Consider the following 24,929-nt stretch of genomic DNA (forward strand, 5'->3'; position numbering starts at 1 on the left):
CTTAACATAAGGCCTGACTTTAGTGAAATCTCCTAATATTTTCTTGGTTGCCTTTTAAGTACACTGGTTTTTGCAGGCTGGCACTCCACTGTTTTTAAAACAGTGTTAGGCAATGGCCCTTGGGTAGTTTTGCCAGGGCAATAACTTTTGGTAACCAGATATTTTTAAATAGGGCCAGGATTCTCTAGGCAGACATAGAAGGCTCAAGCCTATTAGTGCAGGCTCCACACTTGCACACTTGTTACCATTAGTTCCTATGCCTTTTCCTTTACTCTATTCTGCCTCATTTCTTAAAAAAATTATTCTGGTGTATTCTATTAAAAGGGACAAGACAAACCCCAGAAAGTTGTGTATGTAGCAAACGGTATCAGTATGTCTTAAAATAGGAGCTTATGAATAAAGCTGGTATGGGATAAAGCTGCCTATCATATAAACAGGGTCAAAATTTGTGCATTAATGTCAAACTATTCTCTAGGTTTATCTGCATCTGCGGGGTTGAAGAATCTGTTTTGTTATGACATACTGAAACATTAAAAAGATCCCTGTAGGGCTGGGGATATGGCCTAGTGGCAAGAGTGCTTGCCTCCTATACATGAGGCCCTGGGTTCAATTCCCCAGCACCACATATATAGAAAATGGCCAGAAGAGGTGCTGTGGCTCAAGTGGCAGAGTGCTAGCCTTGAGCAAAAAGAAGCCAGGGATAGTGCTCAGGCCCTGAGTCCAAGCCCCAGGACTGGCCAAAAAAAAAAAAAAAAAAAAAAAAAAAAGATCCCTGTAGTAACCTGCGGCCCGACAACTGACCAGTTTAAGACTGGTCAGGTCCTTTGTGCTTTGGTCCACATTCTTCCCAGGTTTATATCTACAATGAGGTCAAGGGACAAGTCCACTTTGGCATAAAAGCTGGGAGCCAAAGGCAGAAAAGAGCTGTCCCTGTGTTGCTAGTAGGTCTTGGTATAGCTGGTTCTGCTGCACTTATGTGTCAGCCTTAGTGAAAAATGGCTTAGACTTCAGACCCTTGAGTAACCAGGTGGCAAAGAAAAAAAAATCTAAATGCCAGAAGTAAAGAAGGAAAAATCGGTACTCCTCCCTACTTTCATGGTCGCTGTGGGCCACCACGCTTATATCATCCCTCATTGGGCCCATAGCCCTTCTCCTGCTGGCGCTAACTGGGGCCTTGCCTTATAAACTGCCTAACTACTTATGTACAGAAGTGAGTACAGGCAGTAAAGCTTACAGTTCTCCATTACCAGCACCCCTATTGTTCTCTCATTCAGAGGGAACAAGAAACTTCCCAATGATTTGGCAGATCCCAAAATAAGAAGACTTCATAATGTGGAAACCAAGTAAAAAGTGTTAAAACAAAACAAAACAACAACAACAACAACAAAAAACACAAACAAAATGTTTTGAGTCCCTAAAGATGGCAGTCTGAGGCAGAGTAGTGGGGCCTAAAATATAAAATAACTTAGGCCAGATAGCATGGACATGTTCTGGTGAATGTCACCCAAGCCCTTATTGAAACTGGAAAAACGAGAGATGTAAAATGTTATTTTTCTACTACCCTGCTAACTCTGCTTCTGTAACTAGGTACTTGCTTAAATGGGAAATAGCAGTGTTGATGTAATGGCCACTGTGACTAAGAGGGAAAACTGCAAATTTTCTGGAGAGTAATTGTACTGATCTGGGAAGCATGGTAAAGATGTTAAAAGTTGAGTCAAAGCTCATGGTCTTATGCTCCCAATACATGCCCCTAAATGAGGACCCTCAGGAGTCAAAGATATGACTCCCAACAAACAAAAAAAAGTAGGAAATATGGTGATGAAGATAATTAATATGTTGCTATGCTAGTTTTCAACCACAAAGTATGGCTAATACTGTTCTGTAGTGTTCAATGTAAAACTTTTCCAAGTGACTCGGGGAATAAGTAAAAAGTTATTGGTTGAGGGGCCCAAAACATTTGGGCATAGCCCTAGAATGATAGGTAATTGGTTTTTAGCCTGTTCTTGCTTGCTAACTAACGGAAGAGAAATGTGTGTGTGTGCAGGCATATGCTGTGCTAATGTTGAGGGAAGAGAAAACGAAATAGTTCCAAGTCCCTTTCCTGTATTGGGGGCTAGAGTAACAAGATAAATCATTTTATGCTTGTAAAATGTCACAAAGGGTCAGACAACCATTACCATTTGGGCCCACATAGGATTTGGGGTCTATGAGGCTATGAAGATTGCTTTATTGCCACCAAATCCCACGAAGAACTGACTAAAACAGAGGCTGAGCCAAAAGAATGGTCGTTTTCTCTAGGGAGACAAAGAAGGCTTGATTGAGGAGATGGAGTTCAATCTGGGTGGGATTTGGACAAGAAGAAGGTATGGAAGAGTGGAAAGGAAGGAGAAGAGAGATAGAGAGGGTGCTGTGTGGTGGAGGGAGGGGAAACAGACACTGTGCTGTCTAGGTGGTTCATGGAGGGCAGCACAAGGGTGCTTGCCCATGGCTCTAGTCTTCTTGGCAAGAGAGATCAGAAGGGCTAGCTCTGACCCGCCATTTTCATCAAAGTCCAGAGTAAGGACTATGTGATTGAGCACCTGAGCCTGGTTGTGCCCTGCCCAGATCCTCCGGCCTGGGACAGGATGTCCCCCACTCTCCACTGGGGCTTATACCCCCTTTTCACCTAATTGGACATTAGCCTGACCTGGCCTTTGTGTGATCATCAGTGATAGCCCAGCACCCTGCATAAAGGACTTAATTTAATTGCTCCTTCAGGGTGCACTTAGAGCAGCAGTGGCTGTGAACACCTCTCCCAAGAGTCCCCCACAGAAAGAGACAACTTTTAAGAAAGATGAGTCAAAATTCCTGGAAGATCAACTTAAATAGGGCAAGGACAGCTTTGTCTGTCTAAACCGATGTCCTCGGAGCTTGCACTGAGTCTCCTCGTGTTTCCATCCTCAGCTGTGGTTGACAGAAAGAGGAAGATCACACATAAAATGTGCTAGCACCACAACGGTAGAATCATATTCTTTCAAGGTAGCTGTTATTGTTCTGAGGATTCTGTGCTTCATTGTGTGATATGAAAAAGTGAGGAAGTTCTGTTAATGCTTCCGTATGCTTAGCATGGGTATAAAATGCCTGCTGGCTTTCATTTAGCTAGCCTAAAGCCAGCAATAGTATATTATTCCTTCTTAGGCATTATCACTATTCAATCAGCAAATGAAATAATTGAGTAAATGCTGTGCCCCAAATGGGCTGGGAGTTTAAGGTTTACCTGTCATGTCAAAACCATAAATGTTATTCTGATTCCTGACTGACAATCCTACTTTGTGGCTCTTTGGGCATATGATGATGTTAGATCTAGAAGGGTAACTGAAAATTTAATAGCAGAGAATTGTAGACTGAGTTCTAAAACCTTGGGACAAGACTCTGATTTGGTCGCTAATTCTGTGCGTGACTAAGTCACAGATTCTCTTGTAAAATTCCAATAAAAAAAGGAACAAAGTCATCAGGACAACATCTTTCAGACAGAAAGATGAGCATTGAAACTTTTGCAGGTGGTTTAATTGTGCCAGTCCTGGGCTTGAACTCAGGACCTTTGAGCAATCCTTGAGCTTTTGTGCTCAATATTAGTGTTCTACCACTGAGCCACAGCTCCGCTTGCACTGTTTTTTTTTTTTTGTTTGATTTTTGTTTTTGTGGTTTATTATAGATAAGAGTCTCATGGATTTTCCTGCCTGGGCTGACTTTGAACCTTGGTCCTCAGATCTCAGGCTCCTCAGTAGCTAGGATTACAGGTGTGAGCCACCAGCACCAAGCAAGGATTAGAATTTTTTATTCTAACGATTTTTAGTTTTCTGTTTCTAAAATGTTTATAATAGGAATAACTTCTTTCATAGATAGTAGCTGAATTATATGGTGTCTGTGAAAATCTTGAATTAGTTCAAAGATAAAATAATGAAAAGATTAAATTCTCCACTCTTATTCACGTGCTTTAAAACCGTGATAATAATAAAAAAAACAGTGATAATATTCCAGTTGTGAAACTGTGAAGAATAAATTACATCTAAGATGAGATTCACTAAAAGTAAATTGTGTTCTAGGAAAATTCAATCTGACTTTAAGAAAAACTCAACGATATGAGTCATTTAGTGTCGGTAATGTTGATGGCATGTATTGCTGTCTTTCAAAGGGGATGAAGTGCATCCACTATACATTACTTAGGTCCTGCAAATGGACGGCAGGAGGTTTCAGAAGAGTGAAGACAACTCTGTTTACACACCCCATGCCTGGTTGCAGGGGCCACTGTGTTGTGTGACTGTAGCACGACTTTAAGCTTGGTCATTGCTATCTGCAATCTTGTTCTTTCTACTTGTGCACCTAGTAATTATCCTGTGAGCTTGATGAGAATTAAAGGCAGTGCCTGAGCAACCTCACAGGAGACAGGTCTTTGTTCTTCTAAGAAGAGCAAATGACTGGCTGAGGTCTACCAGAGGATTCACGGTCATTGTCATGCAATCTGCTTGTAGTCCTGACTCTTGATGGGATGAGGACCCTGCCCACTGCCCTGGAAGTCACAGCAAGTATGCCTTTATCTGAGGGCAATTTATTCTTCAAATGTGGATGGCCGTTGCAATCTCTTATATTCAGAACCTGGGCAGACCGCATATGCATGGGAGGTGCCTCCTTATCTGTCTCTGAAGCTGAGTGGTGACAAGGACGGGGTTTGCCTTTCCAGCGTGATGGCGGCTCCTGATGCCCAGCACGTGGCATCCGATCGTCCTGTGGACATAAGTGACAATGGGCTTGCCTGCCCCACTTGCAGTTGTGGCAGCATGAATCTGGCTTGCCACTAATATGTGCTATAGACTGGACCAACGTGGCTGGAAGGCATAGGATGTGGTGTCCTTCAGTCAAACAACAGCTGCACTGATGGCTTATGCCTGTAATCCTCGATGCTCAGGAGGCTGAAATCTGAGGATCACAGTTGGAAGGCAACCTGGGAAGGAAAGCCTTTGAGACTCATATCTCCAATTATGCACCAAAAATGCTGAAACTGGAGCTATGGCCCAAGGAGTAGAATGCTAGCTTTGAGAACAAAAGTTTGAGGACAGTGCCCAAGCCCTAATTGCAAGAGCCTGGATTGGTACACACACACACACACACACACATGAATAGTTGTACCTTACAAATATGTGACATAACTTGATTGGAAGGTTATGTTTGGGCTTTTTGTGTAAGCCCTCATTTATGATGGGAAATGTGTGTCTTGAAGTTTGGCCTGAAGTGGAATTCTTAATAAAAAGTAATCATTACTCATTTTTATCTTTAAATGAAGAGGTGGAGGAAAAAGCGAATGGTATCATACTGGTTAAGCTGTGTGGGAAGACAGGAACTGGAGAAGAGGGAGCTCTAGGAGGAACTGTTGAGAAAGATTCTTCCTTGGTGATCTGGGGGTGTAGAAGGGCTCCTAGAGGGAGAATCCATGATGCATCTCACAAAGGACACTCCAGAGAAAGAACAGAAAGCACACTGACTAGGAGGGAAAGGAAAATCAACCACAATCTGTCCCCACCATGAAACTCTGGTCTCATGTGCCTGGTGACTTTGCTTAAGATGCATATGCTGATGTCCATTACGCCCGCAAATCTGATCACAATGTTTTAATTTTTTTATACTCTTTTAAAATTTGTCACTAAGACACCTCAAAAACACCATATAGCATTATGTCCCTATGTCACAGGAAACTCATCTTTAAGAATATAGATTATTTAAAGATATTTACGTCATAAATAGTGCCACACAGATACTTTGAAGGTTTTTTAAAATGACAGTCCTAGGGCATGAACTCTGGGACTGGCACTCTCTCTTAGCTTTTTCTCTAAAGGCTGTCTGTCTACAACTGGAGCCATAGCTCCATTCTGGTGTTGTGCTAGATAATTGAGGAAAAGAGTTGCATGGATTTCCTGCCCATTCTCACTGTGATCCGAGAACTTCAGATCAGATTCCTGAATATCTAGGATTACAAGTGTGAGCCACCATCACCTGGCTTGAAGATAATGTATGTGTATGTGTTGACCAGGGTGAGTGTGTACATACATGCTTACTCGAGTGCGCAGGTGTCTAACAGTGTGCCAGTCCTGAGGCATGAACACAGGTCCTGGGTGCCATCCCTGAGCTTTTCTGCTCAATGTTAGTGGTAGATCACTTCAGCCACAAATCCACTTCAAACTTTGGGGTAGTTACATGGGAGGTTAGGGTTTCATAGGCTTTCTTGCTTGGGTTGGCTTCAGACCACAATTTTCAGAGCTTAGACTCTGAGTTTACTGGGATTATATGTGCCTTAAACAAATCTACAGCAACTACTCAGTGTTCACCTCATGTGTTCATGTATGCATAAAACATGGTAAACTTTCTCAGGCCATCTTCCATCTCTCATCCTAGCCCTCAAGTCACATGCAGCTCTGGGTAGAGATTCTCCTGATACTTCTTGAAAGCCTCTCACTCCAGCACCATGAGCAACCAGACTTTGGTAACAGAATTCATCCTCCAAGGCTTCTCAGAGCACCCCAAATACCAGATCTTCTTGTTCTGCTCTTTCCTCTCCCTCTACTGCATGGCCCTCACAGGCAATGCCCTCATCATCGTGGCCATCAGCTTCAACCCTGCCCTCCACACTCCCATGTACTTCTTCCTGTTCAATTTGGCCACAATGGACATCATCTGCACCTCAACCATCATGCCCAAGACATTGGCAGGTCTGATGTTAGAGAAGAACTTTATCTCCTTTAGGGGCTGCATGGCCCAGCTCTACTTTCTCACATGGTCTGCGTCCTCAGAGCTGCTGCTCCTCACGGTCATGGCCTATGACCGCTATGTGGCCATCTGCCACCCCCTGCATTACAGCACCATGATGAGTCAAGCATTCTGCAGTGTGCTTGCTGCTGCAGTGTGGGCGATCTGTGCCTTCAATTCAGCCATCCACACAGGGCTGATGGTGCGGCTGAAATTCTGTGGGCCCAATGTCATCACCCATTTCTTCTGTGAAATCCCTCCTCTGCTCCGTCTCTCCTGTAGTTCCACTTATGTGAACAATGTCATGACCACACTGGCAGATGCATTCTATGGTATAGTGAACTTCCTCATGACCATTGTGTCCTATGGATTCATCATCTCCAGCATCCTGAGGATGCGATCTTCAGAGGGGAAGCAGAAAGCCTTCTCCACCTGCTCTTCCCACCTCATCGTGGTGTGCATGTATTACACAGCTGTGTTCTATGCCTACATAAGTCCTGTGTCCGGGTACAGTGCAGAGAAGAGCAAAGTGGCTGGAGTGCTGTACACCATTGCAAGCCCCACCCTCAACCCCCTCATCTACACTTTGAGGAACATGGAGGTCAAAGCTTCCCTCAGGAAACTTGTCCCTTTCTTCAAAAATTAACACATCTTGGACTCCTGGAAATGGAAGCAACAGGTAGGTTTTAGTCTTCATTGTTGGTTTTGTTTTCTTTTTGAAATGCCCAAAATTCGAGGACCGCCCCCCCCAAAGACCATGGGGAAGCCAATTTCAATTCGAAAACCAAGAGCCATTTATTAGCAGGCTCGAGCTTGTACCTTCGCCCTCATGGATGTAGCCAAGGGCTTTTATACTGCCAAACGAACAAGACCAGAGGATTTCTAGTTTAAAAGACATGTAATTGGTTTTACCGTTAGTGTGTTATCTATTCCTGATTAGCTGGGGCTTTGTTGATTAACCTCAATACAGTTAGTCAAAATTTGCAAAAGACATCTGGTTTCAGCCATCTCCTGTTATTGACTTTGGGACTGTTAGTGAGGGGTACTGCAAGCAACTTTGGTGTCAGTCCCCTCCTGATATGTATACATTAGTTACTTACTGGAGCAGTAACTTGCTCAGAGTCCCATTATTGAATATCTTAATTGCATGGTGAAACACCTGGCACTTAAAGTACTTACTGCTGATCTGTTGCTTGGGGAGTTTACTGCAAGAAGGGGGTTGTTTACACCTTTCCAGCACACAGCACAATTATCAAACAAGGCAGTGAAGTGTCTTACAAACAATGGCTAAAGCATTCTAACTTTAACTGACCTCTGGTCAAATGAAGTCTCTCTGGCTACCTTGATTATTTTAGACTGCATTTTGTTCAGGCTTCACATTGACAAGTTCGGCAGTTTTTCCAGGAAGCTTCAGGGCCCGGTCAAGGCCAAGCTACAATATGGAGGTGCAACAGCTGCTCAGGTTCTGCATTTTTTCCTTGTCTTATTTATATGTCATAGGCAATGGGAGCAAGGTACAGAAACAGAAGGGCAAAGGGTGAGCAAATTTAGCAGTGGTAGTCACTAGACACGATGTAAAAACTGAGTTATACAATTTGTGGGTTGGGTCAGGAAGAAAAACCTAACTGAGAGCAAGAGAAAGGGTGACATTGTAAAAAAAGAAAGGAACTCTTTACCTGACTTATGTAACTATAATGCCTCCATGTATCACCTTAATAATAGCAATAAAAATAATAGCTATTAAGTAACAGCAGACACTTTGGTTCCCACCTGTAATCCTAGCTATTCAGGAGGCTGAAATATAAGCATCTTGTTTCAAAGCCAGGCCCGGTAAGAAAGTCCATGAAACTCTTGTCTCCAACAAACCACTCAGTAAAAGCAGGAATGGCAGTGTGTCTCAAGTGCAAAAGGGAGCAATGACACTGTCGCTAAAGTGCGAAAACAGAAAATGGCACTGTAGCTCAAATGGAAAAAGGGCTTGGACAGCACCCAGGCCCTGAAATTCAAACCCTACAACTGGAAAAATAAATAAATAAATAAATATGCATCATTACAGAAGCTCTTCTACTGGGAGGTAGCAGTTTTAGTAAGGATGCCTTTCTTGGCTCTCTGAGGACTGAAGTTAAGCACCCTTGCCTGGGTGATCCCCAAGTACTGTCTGCCAAAATGGCTGATTGTAGTTGGTAGTTATCGAAAGCCTCCAATACACTGGTTCTGTTGATCTGCCTGAAGCTCATAACCAGTTCTCTGGCCATGAGACAACCCTTACTTAGGGAGGACAAATGTGCTTCCGATTTACAACTGTGTGAAAGTGTCATTCTCATCTTCACTTAAACTTACAGTGAATGAGGACCACCGGTCTCTGGGTCTCACTGGTCACTCTCTTAAGTGGCCAGTATTTCCTCTTTACTGAATAAACTCTTTAAAACTGTGAAAAAATATTCAAGATAGAGATCTGTAAATCACACCCATGACCTGTTGTGTGGTCATCCACAACATCTGTGAGTTGTCAAACAGAAGAATTCTTTCATGGTTAAATACTGCACTTTGTATTTTACCCCATCTATCTTCCCTAGAATCCTATGGTAACTGTGATGCAAACTGTTTCTTCTGTCCTTCCCTTTTCTTCTCACTAACCATCAAGATGAAACTAACTTTTGGATTATTCCTTGACATGAAGGCAGAAATTCCACCTTTAGCAGTGGATTTGTGGTGTAAGAACCTAGAAAAGTCTGAGACTTCTCATGTTGAGCTTGCTGTAGGAGAGGATCTGGTCTGTCTCCTTGCCCTAGAGTGGGGAACATGGATGTGACTGAGCTGAAACCAGATGTTCTGGGGAGGCAATGTTGTCCTTCCATTGCTCCTGAACAACAGCAGACACAAAAATCACCTGTAAGAAATAATAAAGACAAGATTTGATCATATGCTTTGTGCTATTAGAAAACAGAACTGGAAAAGTTCTTCTCTCCATTGCGATGACAGAAGCCAAAGTAAATATTTAGCTATACTTCTGGAATTCACCCCAAACCCATCTTTTTACTACTTCACGAGGAAGCTGAAAATAGAGCTTGTTTTTGATGAAGAATAAGTGAATGGGCTTCTGTTCTTCTTTGTTGTGGCTAACTGGCCATGGCTTGTGGATGGTCATGGACCAGATTGTTCTTTCTGATGGAATTTGGACCCATAAATAATAGCTTGAGGATTTCAGTGGTCGTGAAGATGTTTCAATAATCTACCAACATTGCCTCCCTGTGTCTACTGATAGATTTTCTTCTTTTCATGAAGACTGGTTGTCCTAGTTTTGTCTTACTTTCCTCTTTGTTTTGTATTTTGAACATTTCACAATGTATTTGAAGAAATAAATTTAATTCACACACTATGAAGACTTGAAGAGTGCATTTTTGCATATACAGAATCTCATCCTTCAAAAATGAATGACAGGAAAAGAAAGCAGGAATTTTGGGGGGATAAGGACCAGTGGTGGAAATGGCAAAGCAGAGGTAAATACAGTCAATGAGGTTAAAACATCCAGTATGTGTGTGTGAAAACATAATAATGGCATGTGTTAAGTATTTTTTCACAAAAGAAAAAATGAGAAAGAGTAATAGCAGTGTATTCTCTGCATGAACGAACATATTACAGGGAAACCTCTTTGTTCAATTAATAGGTTATGTATGAATAAATTATAGAAAGTATATTTACAAAAAAAGTCATGAAATTCAAGACTTGATAACAGATTACATCAACATAGCAACTATGCTGGCTATGCAGAGGGAAAGGCACAAGGGGCTCCTGTTGTTGCAGGGCACAGAGCCTCAGACCCTCACAGATGAAATGTGCGTACATAGGAGCTTTGGTTCAGAAGGCAAAAGGTTTGTGTTGGACTCCACACATTATCAGAAGCAACCAAAAAGAAGGACAAGGAGGAGGAAATGGAGGAGAAGGAGGAAGAGGAGGAGGAGGAGGAGAAGGAGGAGGACACCTCTCAGATGCTGCCAAGGGCCTGAGGCTCTCCGATTCTTGTATTGAAAAGTTCTTCAAGGTGCAGAACTCATTTTTGGACAGCGTGGCCTCCAATCATCTAAGCCAATCTAATTAATCCCCTTTTATATCTGTGTATCAGCTATTAGTTTTGTTCCTCGGGAAAGCTCTGACTTATAGGATTGGTTTCTTTCTTGAAGTTTAGTGGACGTGTAAATAGCATAGTGTGCCATCCATACATCCAAAGGTACGATTCAGTATTTTATAGTAACATTTACATATCTTATAAACATTATCCTATGATCCGTAACTATTTCACTGACACAGTCATCTCTCTAGCCAGGGCAAAAATAAACATACATTTAGTCTCCCTGTATTTGTCCATTCTGGATATTTTGGAGAGTTAAGATCGTGTAACATAGGGCCTCATGGTTGGCATCTGTCACTTAGCCTAATGTTCTCAAGGTTGTCCTACGCCACAACTTTAATCCTTCTCGCTACTAAATATATTCCACTTTATGCTTATTCTGCATTGTGTTTATCCACTTGAGCCAAAGCTTCATTTCTGACTTTTTGCTGGTTAATTGGAGATAAGAGCCCCATGAACTCCTCCAGCCACGTTTGGCTTCAAATAATGATCGCTTCGACAACACATATACTAAAATTGGAACGATACAGAAAAGATTAGCATGGCCCCTGCACAAGGATGACATACAAATTCATGAAGTTTTCCATTAAAAAAAAAAAACATGATCCTCAGACTACAGCCTACTACATAGCCAGGATTGCAGGATTATGAACACCTTGCAAGTACCATCCAAGTTTGTTCCTAGGACCCTTCATATAATGAGAAGTCAGGTATTATGGTAGCGCCAACATTGCTTCTTTTCATTTTGTTTGGGATTATTTTATCTCATAGGGTCACTTTTGCTTCCTTATGGAAGCAAAATATTAGGATAGGTTTTTCTATTCTGTGATGAATACAATTGTAATGTTGATGAGAATGCACTGAGTCTGTACATTGCTTTCAGTAATAATGAATTCTGCTTCTTTTCAAAGGAGGGTGTCTTTCAACCATCAGCGCCTTCCTCAATTTCTTCGGTAGTTTATAATTTTCACCATAGAGATAACTTATAGGCATGGTTGAGTTTATTCCTAGTTTTTTTATTGAGTGGGATCATTCTCTTTATTTCATTCTCAGAATTTTTGGTTGGCATTTATTTAAAAAGTAATTATTTGCAATCCTACTGTTTCCAAAACTGTTTGTCACATATGCAACTTCTATGATAGAGGCTTTGGGGTCTCTTCAGTGAAGGACCATGTGATGTGCAAATACTGATGTGTAGGACCATGAGATGTGCAAATACTGACTGCTTCCATTCCCATGTGTATACTTCTTTGACTCACATTCCTCTTCTAAGAAGGAAAGCACTACTCTGAGTAAGCATGAAGACATGTATGTCCTGTCTTGTTCCTCAGTTTAGGGAAAATGCCTTTAAGCTTTTCACCTTTCAGTCTCATATTGGGTGAAGAAGTTTCATAAAAACACTGTAGTACACCAAGGGTGTGTCTCCCACTACCCCTGGGGCTTACACCCTGTGTCACCTGTTTGGACTTTACCCTGCACTGGCCTTGGGGCCATCACCAAGGACAGTCAAGTCCCCTGTAGAGGGATGTAATTTAATTGCTCCTTCGGGGTCCACTTAGAGCAGCATCTGTGAAGTCCTCCCAAGGGTCTCCCACAGATAAGGACAACTCTGGCTACAGATGAGTCAAAAGTTCCTTTCATGATTGGCTTAAATTGGGCACAAAAACCTTCATGTGTCTACATGGATGATGTCACAGATTCCATACCCATGGTCCTGCTGTTTCCAACCTCCACTGTGGTTGACAGAGAGAACAAGACCATACATACATACGGCAGCTCCAAAAAGGAGAAAAATGTTTCCAGGGTAATTATGAATGTTCTAAGGATATTTCATTCCCTTGGGTAATGTATGAAATTAGAAAAATCTCCTTATAACTTTATTGACTAGATTTGTCCAAAGACCTATCAAGATTTCTTAACATGGAGCCAGTAATATTAGAATTCTTTTTTTAGATACACCACTGTTTGCAAAGTAAATGAAATCATAAAGCAAATAGTGTGATGAAATGAACTGAGAGTTTACTGTTTTGTGGCATGTTCCAGCCACAAAAATCATCAAACAGTTCTTGGTTGATACTTATTTTTCTTGGCTCTTCTTGGACACTGAGTATAATTCAAAAAGGCAACTGAGAAATTACCCAGCAGAGAACTGTGAAGGGGAATTCCAAATCCTGGGACTTGAATAGAACTTTCTCACATACACTCTGTGACTAAGGTAAGTCACAAATTCACTTTTGAAACACCAGTGGAACGATCTAACAAAGTAATTATCAAAACATGGTTCAGCTTCAAGATGAACCTTAGAAATTTTGACATGCCTGGAGTTTTTAGCTTGGTACTCTTGAAATAAGTTTACATTAGGAAAAAGGAACATATAAAAGGGAATGACAATGAATTAACAATGTGATGTCTGTGAAAATCCTGAACACCTTAAATAATAAAAAAAATAAAGTATTCAACCTCCTCACTACTACTAAATAATTTTACTTTAAACAGTAATAATATTCCACTTATGAGCAATAAATTGGACTAAGGTAAGATCACTAAAAGTTAATTAAATTCCATGTAAGGCTCAACCTGTTTTTAGAAAAATGTCAACATGAGCCAGAAAAATCTCATATCAAGGAATTGGATGGCACCAACTGCTGTCTTTCAAAGGTGATGAAATGCATCCTCCGTGCACTATTTAAGTGCTGCAAGTGGACTTCAGGAAGTTTGAGAAGAGGGAAGATAACCGCGGTTACACACCCCATGCCGGGCTGTGTGTATATTGTGAGACTATAATACAACTTTAAGCTTGGTCATTGCTATCTGCAATCTTGTTCTTTCCACTTGTGGTCCCGGTAATTATCCTGTGCGCTTGATGAGAATTAAAGCCAGTGCCTGAAGAACCTCAGAGGAGACAGTTCTTTGTTCTTCTGAGAAGAGCAAAGGAGTGACTGAGGTCTATCGGAGGTTTCATGGTCACTGTCATGCAGTCTGCTTGTAGTCCCATCTCTTGATGAGATGAGAACCTAGCCCACTGCCCTGGAAGTCACAGTAAGTACACCTTTCTCTGAGGGTTATCTCTTCCCTGAATGCTTATGGGAGCTCAGCATCTGTGCACACCATTTGATTCCAGCACAGGTTTATTGGTTGATGTTATCCTGACTCTAGAGCTGAGTTAAGAGAAAGGCTGGATCTGTGTTCCCTGGGTGGTAGATTCTCCTGGTGCCAGAAAGGGCACTGGCAAGGAGTGGGCAGCTCTTCTGATCCAGGCATGGCCGCTGTAGCGTGACTCTGGTTGTCATGAATGCTGTGGAATGGAGCACCATGGCTGGGGTCACCTTGCACTGGGTGTAAGAGGAGTAAAGCCACTTCTGTTCCTTCCCACCTGCAATCAGCTTCCCACCCTAGGTTTTCAGTCTCCCTGGAGCTTAACTTCAATTACCTTGTGAGTTTGTCATTAGGATGCAAATAAAGGCACAGATCCCAAACTCAACACTGAACAGAGCCAATTGTTTCATTTATGTCTTTAGTACATATGTTATGAGCTAAGCACATTATGTGCACTTGTTCACCAAGAGACTGATCATTGCCCTCCCTTTTGGGAGGACAGATGGAAGCTGGCTCCTCCATCCATGTGGAAGGATTGCACACTCACAGCCTCCTTGCTCTGAGTCCCAGGGACATGGTGCCCTTTAATAAAAGAGGAGCTGCACCACTGATGTGCAACATGAACTGGGTGGATTTTTGCACTTCTTGTAGAAGCCTTTAATTTTTGCTGGCCAGTGCATTTCTTGATATTTGACTAAGAGTGCAGATTTCTTTAAAATAAGCACCTCCCTGATTTTGTTTGAATGAAGGACAACCAAAGGCAGTAGGTCCCACAATGGACCTACCTTCAACAATATGGACTGCAATGCCTTGTAATTAAAAAGCTCACAGAGAATAACGGTTGTAGACTGTTCTTCAGCATCATCTTCACAAGCCTCTTTGGTGCTTTCCAGAAAGACCACGCAGAGACCCTGGAAGCACACATATCAACCTGGAGTCTCATGTATCTCACTTCATCCAGTAGTGGTGAGTGATAAAGCCTAGGGCAGAAATCTGTACTGAATCCTGACAGACGCAAAGGAGGGAGCGCTCCTCCAGAGAAGGGGTTGCTGAGCCTTCTGGGTCATGAGAAGGGCACTCTTGCTTGAGCCTGGAAAGAACAGTATATGGAAAGCCTGTGATTTTACCTAGCACTTTGTGTATATTGCACATTTTTGTCTTTTTGTGGTGTGATTTGTTTTTTGTTTTGTTTTTTGGCTTACAAGGTATTGATATGTTTGTGTTCTCTATTTCTAATGATGCTAGTGGATGTTGAGCACAGGACTTATTCTCAATGGCTTTGTCACTCCCAGCTGGCTCTCTACCTACTGAGCCCATCTCCAGTTAGGCATTATTTGGAGATAGTCTCCCAGACCTGTCTGTGGAGAATAGCTTTGAGCTTCAATCCTCAGCTCAGCCTTTCGAGTAGCTACGACTACAAGGATGAGCCACAGATGACTATTCCATGTCCTTTTTAATCAAGCTGAGTGTAGGCGTACATTAGCATCAATGCCATGTTGTTATGCATGAATAAAGCATGCCAGCCTTTCCCAGGCCATCTTCCATCTCTCATCCTAGCCCTGATGTCTCATGCAACTCTGGGTAGAGATTCTCCTGATACTTCTTGAAAGCCTCTCACTCCAGCACCATGAGCAACCAGACCTTGGTAACAGAGTTCATCCTCCAAGGCTTCTCAGAGCACCCCGAATACCAGATCTTCTTGTTCTGCTCTTTCCTCTCCCTCTACTGCATGGCCCTCACAGGCAATGCCCTCATCATTGTGGCCATCAGCTTCAACCCTGCCCTCCACACTCCCATGTACTTCTTCCTGTTCAATTTGGCCACAATGGACATCATCTGCACCTCAGCCATCGTGCCCAAGACATTGGGAGGTCTGATGTTAGAGAAGAACTCCATCTCCTTTAGGGGCTGCATGGCCCAGCTTTATTTTCTTACATGGGCTTTGTCTTCAGAGCTGCTGCTGCTCACGGTCATGGCCTATGACCGCTATGTGGCCATCTGCCACCCCCTGCATTACAGCACCATGATGAGTCAGGCATTCTGCAGTGTGCTTGCTGCTGCAGTTTGGGTGATCTGTGCCTTCAACTCAGCCATAAATACGGGGCTGATGGTGCGGCTAAACTTCTGTGGGCCCAATGTAATTACCCATTTCTTCTGTGAAATCCCTCCTCTGCTCCGTCTCTCCTGTAGTTCCACTTATGTGAACAATGTCATGACCACACTGGCAGATGCTTTTTATAGTGGGTTTGACTTCCTCATGATCATTGTGTCCTATGGCTTCATCCTCTCCAGCATCCTGAGGATGCGATCTTCAGAGGGGAAGCAGAAAGCCTTCTCCACCTGCTCCTCCCACCTCATCGTGGTATGCATGTACTACACGGCTGTGTTCTATGCATACATAAGTCCTGTGTCCAGCTACAGTGCAGAGAATAGCAAGTTAGTTGGAGTGCTGTACTCCATGGTGAGTCCTACCCTCAACCCCCTCATCTACACTTTGAGGAACAAGGAGGTCAAAGCAGCCCTCAGGAAAGTTTTCATCTTTTCCAGAAATTAATCTGTCTTGGCATGGCTGAGAACGTTAAAAGGGGTGACATTGGTCAGGATGCACTGTATTCATAAACTACTTAATGGTAAAAATACTTAAAAAAAAATTAGCACATCTTTCCAGAGTATCTTCTCCTGGGAAACTCCACTTCCCATGGATTGGCCTTCCTGGGTAATGTGATGGTATTTTCTTGGCTGAAATTTAGCAAGTCTGCCTCTTCCAACTCAGTAGAACATCTGCCTTGAAGACCCACAATTGTGGACATCAGAGACTGGCTGAAGGAAGACTGATGTTGATGTCAGACTGCAGGCCTTTGTGACAGATCTGATTATCTGAATGTGACACAGAACTTGGGTGACAGAGAAGTAAGATTGTGTGTGTGCATGTGCACGTGCTTGTGTGGGTGTGCACATGTGTAAGTTGATGCTGGCCATATTTAAGGCTTATATCTATATAAGTAGTCTAATCTTTATTTTTCCATCAAAGCCTCCCAGATGCAAATCTGGAATCACACCTTGAATTTAAATGCATGGGCTTGCAAAGTATAAATCTCAGGGCATTTGGAAATCTGTTAGACTTTCAGACCTGGGTAGTAGTGGCTCACCCATGTAATCCTAGCTAGTCAGGAGGCTATATTCTGAGGAGCGTGGATCAAAAGCTGCATTGGTGAGAAAGTTCTTTTTTTTTTTTTCGGCCAGTCCTGAGCCTTGGACTCACAGCCTGAGCACTGTCCCTGGCTTCCTTTTTGCTCAAGGCTAGCACTCTGCCACTTGAGCCACAGTGGCACTTCTGGCCATTTTCTGTATATGTGGTGCTGGGGAATCGAACCCAGGGCCTCATGTATATGAGGCAGGCACTCTTGCCACTAGGCCATATCCCCAGCCCCGGTGAGAAAGTTCTTAATACTCTTACCTCCAATTAACAATCAAAAATTGCAGAAAGGAGCAGTGTTTTAAGCTTTGGAAATCTAGCCTTGAGCAAAAAAGGTCACGGACCATTCATCAACCCTTACTACACACCTCAGGACCAGCACAAACACACACACAAGCACACACATGCATACATACACCCACAGAGATAGGCACAGAGAGAGAGAGACATGCACACACATTACACACAGAATTGCTTTTGGGTGTCTCTAGGTGTCTAGGAAAAATTCTAACCATTGTAAACTTTGAATCACCATCTCTAGAAGCTATTTAACGTCAAAACTTGTTGCAGTTTGTAATGCATGCTTTCTTATGATTTTCTGTCTTCTCACCAAAACTCAAGGTGAAACACAGTTTGGGAATTATTTCTTGACTTGAAAGTAAAAAATCCAGCACAGGTGTCCCTTGTATGCTCAATGAACCTAGAAAAGTCTGAGACTTCTCATGTTGTGTTTGCTGTTGGTGAGGATCTGGTCTGCCTCCTTGCCCTAGAGTGGGGAATGTGGATGTGACTGAGTTGTAACCAGTTGTTCTGGGGATACAATGTTGTCCTTCCATTGTTCCTGAACAACAGGAGGCTCACAAATCACCTTTAATAAAGACTCATGTTGACTGTGCATTTTGTGCTACTTGAAAACACCACTGGAGTTCCTGCTCAGCCCCAGGTGGGAAGGTGAGCCTGGCCTGGCCTTGCTGGGCCCTAGACCATGGCTCCACAAGCTGCACAGGCCATGGCACCCTTGGGTGGCGTGGGCACAGCGAGGCCTCAAGGGATGGAGGATGGAGAAGGTGGGCGGCCCTGCCAGTTCACACCACCATTTTTGGCCACAAGCTAGCCAGTCGAGTTTGGGGTGACCACCCTTCCCTAGAGCGGGAGAGCCCACTGGCCATAAGGGCCTGCCAAGGCCCTGATAGGCCTGGAAGGAGAGCGGAGCCCGGACGTAGCAGGTGGGAAGGTTGGCACCTACTTGGGCTGGGCTGGTGCCAGCAGGGACTGGTGGAGGGCAGCCAGGTGCCCACCAAGCCCTGGATGCCCCCTTGTATAACACGTGCCACTGCTCTGGTTCCCTCCCTGCCTACAGGGGAGGAAAGAAGGGGACTGCATGTTGAAGGAAGCATCTAGTCTTTCCGGATACCTGAATGTTCACAACTTTGTATAAGTAAAAGGCTAACATTATGAATTTCCTTGAAGTATCCTTTGTGGTTGTATTTGTGGAAGAAATGGTTGACATGTCAGAGGCTGTGTGTTTCTGGGTGGTGGCAGGGGTGGGTGGGGAGGAAGGTATGAAGAGTGGGATATCTGTGCCTGTCCAGGTGGCTCATGTTGCCTAGACTTTGCTCTATGTGTGTATTTGACTAATATTGCTAAATATTAAGGGTAAGTCCTAATGCCAAGAGAACATAGTAGAAAATAGTCCCTACATAAATGTCCTTTACTTAGTATGTAGGAAAAACTGTCTTGTGATAGTGAACTGAATATTAAGTCCTTATCTTGGAGGTATTGTCTGTGGTGGTAGAGAGGGATAAGAGGGAGTGAGGAAGAGGCTCTTAGCTAGTATCTCCACATCTGCAAAACAGATTTCAGTTAGAGCCATTAGTCTACATGTGCATTTTTAGTAAAAAAAAAAAAAATAAAAAAAAACTGTATCTATGTTCAAAGTTCATTATTTCATCCCATCTAATCTTTATAGATGTTCTGAGTGGCAGTGCATGATAAAAAGTGTCACAAGTGGAGTAACTAACTTGTGAGCACCTGGATGTAGAACTGGCCCACATGAGTGCAATGGAATCAGGACTTAATTAGAGGCTGGCAGCAGAGGAGAGAAAGCAGCAGCCTTCAGGGAAAAGTGTGTTCAGACTTAGACATTGATTACAGCCATTGTTGTATGTGGTTGTGCTGTACCACAGGCATGTACAAATTTCAGTGGAAACATACTTTCTTGTTAATATTTAAATGGTATTCCATAGACCTACTAATGAGCTTAGAAACTGCTTAGCATGTGTTGCTTTATTTTTTCTGATGTGTCTAGTTTTTCTTTTTTTTTCCCCTTGTAAAATGATGCACAGAAGGATTACAGTTACATGAGTTAGGAAATGAGTAGAATTCTTCTTGATCATTTTTACCTCCTCCCTTCTTTTCTCCCACTTTCCCTCCCATGACTCCCCTCCCCCCAAGATGTAAAGTTCATTTCCAATGTAGTATCTTGTGAGTATCACTGTTGCATTCGTTAACCCTTTGTCCTTTGTCTCACGATTTCTATTATTCCCCTTCGCATCCCTAAATCAGATAAACTTATATACAATACGAAGGGTACAGAAATAAAAAACAGTGACAACAGAGGGTAAACCAAAGGGGAAAAACGGGGAAAAAAAAGGCATGCAGTACACTAAGGAAAAGAACCTCTTGTTGCTATATCTTGTAGTTAATTTCAATTAGCATTGTTGTATAAGGTCATATGTACATAGCTAATGAGCTATTGTAATTCTTGCTAGAACTTTTCTAGACATTATTATTAATTATTACAAATGAGGAACACTAGGCAGCCGGTATTTCTTTGGATCTGGCTTCCTTCACTTAATATGATTTTTTTTCCAAGTCTTTCCACTTACTTGTGAATGGGGAGAATTCATTCTTTCTGATGGAAGTGTAAAATTTGACTCCATATCTTGGCTATTGTAAATAATGGTGCATTGTACATAGTTGTGCTGGTAGCTTTACTATGGCCTGTATGTGATTTTTTTGGGAAATGTCCAGAAGTGGGATTGCTAGGCCATAGGGGAGCTCTATGTTCAGCCTTTGGAAGAACCTCCATAGTATTTTCCAGAATTGTTGAACAAGTTTACACTCAGTGTAAAGTTTACAACAGTGTAGTAGAATTCCCTTTTGTCCACATCTCTGCCAGCATCTATTGTAAGTAGTTTTCTTAATAATGGCCATTCTAACTGGGGTAATGTTTACTCTCAATGTAGTTTGGTTTGCCTTTTTTTATGGCAAGAGATGTCGAACATGTCTTCAGTCTATTACCTGTTCTTATTTCCTGTTCAGAGAAGTCTCCTTTAAGTTCGCTTACTAATGGGGCAGTTGTTCTTTGAGGATTTGTTCTTTAGGGATTTAACTTTTTGAGCTCTAACTATACTATAGATATGAGGCCCTTATCTGTTGTATAGCTACTGAAGATCTCCCAATCTGTGGGCTTTCTTTTTATCTTGCTTTGCCATGCAGAAGCTCTGCAGTTTAAACTCCTTTATCCAACCTTCCTTTGAGTTGTTGTGTTCCTGGGTCTTTATTAAGAAAGTTTGGCCTAATGCTGCTACCTCAGCTGGAGACTGGACCTCAGGAGTTCTCTCAAAGGCTGAATTATCTGCTACACTGCTGCCACCGTGTGCAAGAAGCCTGGACTAGCGGATGGAGGATGAGTGGCCATGTAGAGAAGGGGGCCAAGAGCCAGCAACCGTGCCAAGCCATCTTAGCTGACTGCAGGCGTTGACCTGGGAGAACACAGACTTGCCCAGCTGAATGCTAGTCATATCAACACCCACTGCATTAGGAACTGGTTGTCATCCAAAGGTGTCTAACGCAATGAACTGGCTGGTTACTTTGCAATGGATAACTGAGAAAACAAGTATAGGGTTTCTCACAGCCTTTCCATGTTACTTTGCTTTAGATATGCTTCTTGTGAATAGTACATAGCTGGAATTCTAAAAAATCCAATATATTAGCCAGTGTTACTGAGTAGCTGGGTTCCATTCTTCCCTGTTCATTCATATATATACATATATATATACATATATATATTTAAAGATAATTCCTTAGGCTTATAAAAAAAAAAGAAAAAGAAAGTTTGGACTGTGCCAAGGAGCCATAGTTTCCCCCCAATTCCTTCCTGTAACACTTTCAGGTTATCTGATTTTTACATTGAGGTCTTTGATCCATTTGGAGTTGATTCTGGTGCAGGATATATAAGGATCCAATGTCAATTTTCTGCACATGTGTAGCCACTTCTGCTAGCACCATTTCTTAAAGAGGCTGTCTTTCTACCATCCTGTCTATTTGGCTCCCTTATCAGAGACTAGGGAGCCATATGATTGTGGGTTCACTTCTAGGCCTTTAATTCTATTCCACTGGTCCTCAGGCCTATTCATGTGCCAGAACCACACTGTTTGTTTGTTTTTTATAATCAGGGTGTTGCAACAGAAGTTTGGTATTGATATTCCTCCAGCACTGTTCTTTCTGCTAAGGGTTGTTTTTGCTATTTGGATCTTCTGTTATTCCGTATGAATTTTTGGATTGCTTCTTCTAGTCCATTAATCAATGGTTTGGGGATATTGATGGGTATTGCATTGAATTAGCAGATAGATTTTGGCAGTGTTGCCATTTCAGACATTAATCCAGGGGCCAATCAAAGGTTTTTCTGCTTCCTTAAATCTGCTTTAATTTCCTTTTGCAGGTATTTAAAGTTTTCATCATAGTTTCTTCACATCTTTGGTTAAGTTCAATCCTAGGTATTTATTTTTTTGAGGCTATTACAAAAGGAGTTGCTTTTCTTTGTTTCAGCCTCCCTCTTGTCATTGTTGGCATACAGAACAGCCATTGCTTTTTGAGAGTTAATTTTATATCCTATTACTTTGCCAAAATTTGGGATCAGCTCAAGTAATTTGGGAGAGGAGTCTTTGGGGTTCTTTAATACAGGATCATGTTGTCTGCAAAGAGAGAGAGTTTTACTTCTCCTTTTCCTATTTGGGTCCTCTTTATGTTTACTTATTGCTCTGTGTAAGAATTCCAATATGATATTGAAGAGGAGAGGAGTGAGTAGTCATCCTTGTCTTGTTCCTGATTTTAGAGAAAATGGCTTTAACATTTCACCATTAAGTATAACTGGCCGTAGGTTTGTCATACACAGCCTTTGTTATATTGAGGGATACTCCACGGATTCCTAGTTTCTCCAGAGCTTTCATCATAAATGGGTGTTGGAGCTTGTCAAATGCTTTTCATGCTTCTATTAAGATGATCATGTGGTTTTTGTCCTGCCTCCTATTGATGAGGTGAATTACATTGACTTGTATATATTGAACCAGCTTTGCATCCCTGAAATAAATCCTGTTTGATCATGCGCTATGATTTTTTGATTAGTTGTTGAAGTCAGTTGCAAAGAATTTTATTGAGAAGTTTTGCATCGATGTTCATCAAAGAAGTGGGTCTGTAGTTCTCTTTCTTTGATGGGTCCCTATCTAGTTTGGGGATGAGGGTTATCCTGGCCTCATACGACGGGTTTGGCATTCATCTTTCCCTTTCGATATCATCAAAGAGTTTGAGGAGTATTAGAGTGAGTTATCCTTGGAAGGCCTTATAGAATTCAGCAGTGAATCCGACTGGTCCTAGGCTTTTCATGGATGGGAGGCCTTTTATTGCCATTTCTATTTCAATACTTGATATAGGTCTGTTTAGTTGGTTTAAATCTTCTTGGTTTAGTTTGGGCATACCAATATTTGCTAGAAATTCTTCCATTTCGTCCAGATTCTTGAAATTGTTAGGATAAAGGTTTGCAAAGTATTCCATATAATTTTCTCAGTCTTATTTGTCATTATGTCCCCATTCTCATCTCTGATTTAATTTCTTTTTTTTTTTTTTTTTTTTTTTTTTTTTGGCCAGTCCTGGGCCTTGGACTCAGGGCCTGAGCACTGTCCCTGGCTTCTTCTTGCTCAAGGCTAGCACTCTGCCACTTGAGCCACAGCGCCACTTCTGGCCATTTTCTGTATATGTGGTGCTGGGGAATCGAACCTAGGGCCTCATGTATACTAGGCAAGCACTCTTGCCACTAGGCCATATCCCCAGCCCCTTGATTTAATTTCTTTGTGTGTGTTCTCTTCTTTCTTTTGGTCACCTTTGTTAAGGACCTGTCAATTTTGTTAATTTTTTCAAAGAACCAACTCTTTTTTTGTGTGATCCTTACTATGGGGTTTGTGTGAGGGGGGGAGCTCTAGTTCATTTAACTCTAACTTGATTTTAATTATTTGTTTCCATCCACTGGATTGGGGTTTGGCTTATTGTTCTTTTCCAAGGAGCTTAAGGTGTATAATTAAATTGTGGATTTTAGATGTCTCCAACTTGCTGATATTCAGAAATATAAATTTTCCTCTGAATACTGCCTTTTTGGTGCTCCATAGAAGCTGGCATTTTGTGTGTTTATTTTTGTTAAATATCATAAACATTGAAATTTCCTTTCTGATCTCTTCAATGGCCCACTGGTGATTCAACAATGTGTTTTACAGTCTCTATGAGTTACAGGATTTTCTATTGTGGCTTTTGGTATTGAGCTCTAATTTTACTCCATTGTGGACTGAGAGAATGCAGGGAATAATTTAATATTGTTGACTTGTACAGATTTTATTTGTGACCTAAAATGTGGTCTACTTTGAGTAATGTTCCATGTGCTGCTGAGAAGAACAGATATTCTGATGATGGTCAGTGAAATATTCTCTAAATGTGTATTAAGTATAGTTGGTGTATTCAGTTAAATCATTTAGTATTCAGTTAAATCATTCAGATAAATCATTTTATTCTTATTCTTAGTGAGTAAAATGTCACAAAGGGTCAGACAGCCATTGCCATTTGGGCCCAGATAGGATTTGGGGGCTATGAAGATTGCTTTATTGCCACCAAATCCCACAAAGAACTGACTAAAACAGAGGCTGAGCCAAAAGAATGGTCGTTTTCTCTAGGGAGACAAAGAAGGCTTGATTGAGGAGATGGAGTTCAATCTGGGTGGGATTTGGACAAGAAGAAGGTATGAGAGAGTGGAAAGGAAGGAGAAGAGAGATAGAGAGGGTGCTGTGTGGTGGAGGGAGGGGAAACAGACACTGTGCTGTCTGGGTGGTTCATGGAGGGCAGCACAAGGGTGCTTGCCCATGGCTCTAGTCTTCTTGGCAAGAGAGATCAGAAGGGCTAGCTCTGACCCGCCATTTTCATCAAAGTCCAGAGTAAGGACTATGTGAATGATCACCTGAGCCTGGGTGTGCCCTGCCCAGATCCTCCGGCCTGGGACAGGATGTCCCCCACTCTCCACTGGGGCTTATACCCCCTTTTCACCTAATTGGACATTAGCCTGACCTGGCCTTTGTGTGATCATCAGTGATAGCCCAGCACCCTGCATAAAGGACTTAATTTAATTGCTCCTTCAGGGTCCACTTAGAGCAGCAGTGGCTGTGAACACCTCTCCCAAGAGTCCCCCACAGAAAGAGACAACTTTTACCAAAGATGAGTCAAAAATAACTGGAAGATCAACTTAAATAGGGCAGGGAAAGCTTTGTCTGTCTAAACCGATGTCCTCGGAGCTTGCACTGAGTCTCCTCGTGTTTCCATCCTCAGCTGTGGTTGACAGAAAGAGGAAGATCACACATAAAATGCGCTAGCACCACAATGGTAGAATCATATTCTTTCAAGGTAGCTGTTATT

At 42.2% G+C, this 24,929-nt stretch overlaps 1 non-coding gene and 2 pseudogenes across 1 annotated transcript; all 3 read left to right on the forward strand.

The window, feature by feature from the left end:
- Positions 1-6,438: 6,438 nt before the first annotated feature.
- Positions 6,439-7,423, forward strand: LOC125344852 (annotated as a pseudogene).
- A 3,969-nt stretch (positions 7,424-11,392) lies between these two features.
- LOC125347391 lies at positions 11,393-11,499 on the forward strand. The gene has a single exon (XR_007210180.1). It is a non-coding gene; the product is annotated as a U6 spliceosomal RNA (small nuclear RNA).
- A 4,072-nt stretch (positions 11,500-15,571) lies between these two features.
- On the forward strand, positions 15,572-16,556 carry LOC125344874 (annotated as a pseudogene).
- The last annotated feature ends 8,373 nt before the right edge of the window (positions 16,557-24,929 follow it).

The sequence above is a fragment of the Perognathus longimembris genome, chromosome 2 (assembly GCF_023159225.1).
Source record: "Perognathus longimembris pacificus isolate PPM17 chromosome 2, ASM2315922v1, whole genome shotgun sequence".
Classification (NCBI taxonomy): domain Eukaryota; kingdom Metazoa; phylum Chordata; class Mammalia; order Rodentia; family Heteromyidae; genus Perognathus; species Perognathus longimembris.